At 42.4% G+C, this 1,299-nt stretch overlaps 1 non-coding gene across 1 annotated transcript; it reads left to right on the forward strand.

The window, feature by feature from the left end:
* Positions 1-714: 714 nt before the first annotated feature.
* On the forward strand, positions 715-786 carry TRNAR-ACG (transfer RNA arginine (anticodon ACG)). Its single transcript has one exon. It is a non-coding gene; the product is annotated as a tRNA-Arg (tRNA).
* Positions 787-1,299: the final 513 nt, after the last annotated feature.

Genomic DNA, 1,299 nt, shown 5'->3' on the forward strand with positions numbered 1-1,299 from the left:
TCACTAGGTTCGTGGTAAGTTGTTTCAGAAACCATGAATAAGTAGCACATAAGAATACAAGATAAATAAGATAAGCCCATTCTTCTTAAGTGATTAACCAGTATAATAACGGTATGTCTTATCCAAGTATTAACAGTGAAAATAATGACAAGAAGGAAAAGGAAGAGGACAACCGGTAGCATAGCATTCACTGAGTGGTTCCTCAGTCAGTTCAGTCATTCATTCCTGTCCAGCTCTTTGCGACCCCATGAACTGCAGCAAACCAAGCCTCCCTGTCCATCACCAACTCCCGGAGCTTACTCAAACTCATGTTCATTGAGTTGGTGATGCCATCTAACCATCTCATTTTCTGTTGTCCCCTTCTCTTCCCATGTTTAATCTTTTCCAACATCAGGGTCTTTTCAAATGAGACAGTTCTTCAGGTGGCCAACGTATTGGAGTTTCAGCTTCAGCATCAGTCTTTCCAATGAATATTCAGGACTGATTTCCTTTAGGATGGACTGGTTGGATCTCCATGCTAGCCAAAGGACTCTCAAGAGTCTTCTCCAACACCACAGTTCAAAAGTATCAATTCTCTGGTGCTCATCTTTCTTTATAGTCCAACTCTCTCATCCATACATGACTAGTGGAAAAACCATAGCCTTGACTAGATGGACCTTTGTTGGCAAAGCAATGTCTCTGCTTTTTAATGTTCTGTTTAAGTTGGTCATTACTTCCCTGGTGGCTCAGACGGTAAAGCGTCTGTCTACGATGCGGGAGACCCAGGTTCGATCCCTGGGTTGGGAAGATCCCTTGGAGAAGGAAATGGCAATCCACTCCAGTACTATTGCCTGGAAAATCCCATGGACAGAGGAGCCTGGTAGGCTATAGTCTATGGGGTCGCAGAGTCGGACACAACTGAGCGACTTCATGTTCACATTAGGTTGGTCATAACTTTTCTTACAAGGAGCAAGTGTCTTTTAATTCCATGGCTGCAGTCACCATCTGCAGTGATTTTGGAGCCCCAAAATAAAGTCAGTCACTGTTTCCACTGTTTCCCCATCTATTTGCCATGAAGTGATGGGACCAGATGCCATGATTTTAGTTTTCTGAATGTTGAGTTTTAAGCCAACTTTTTCACTCTCCTCTTTCACTTTCATCACGAGGCTCTTTAGTTCTTCTTCATTTTCTGCCATAACGGTGGTGTCATCTGCATACCAGAGGTTATTGATCTTTCTCTGAGCAATCTTCATTCTAGTTTGTGCTTCATCTAGTCCAGAATATATCATGATGTACTCTCCATATAAGTTAAATAAGCAG

This window comes from Bos indicus, chromosome 6, assembly GCF_029378745.1.
Source record: "Bos indicus isolate NIAB-ARS_2022 breed Sahiwal x Tharparkar chromosome 6, NIAB-ARS_B.indTharparkar_mat_pri_1.0, whole genome shotgun sequence".
NCBI lineage: Eukaryota > Metazoa > Chordata > Mammalia > Artiodactyla > Bovidae > Bos > Bos indicus.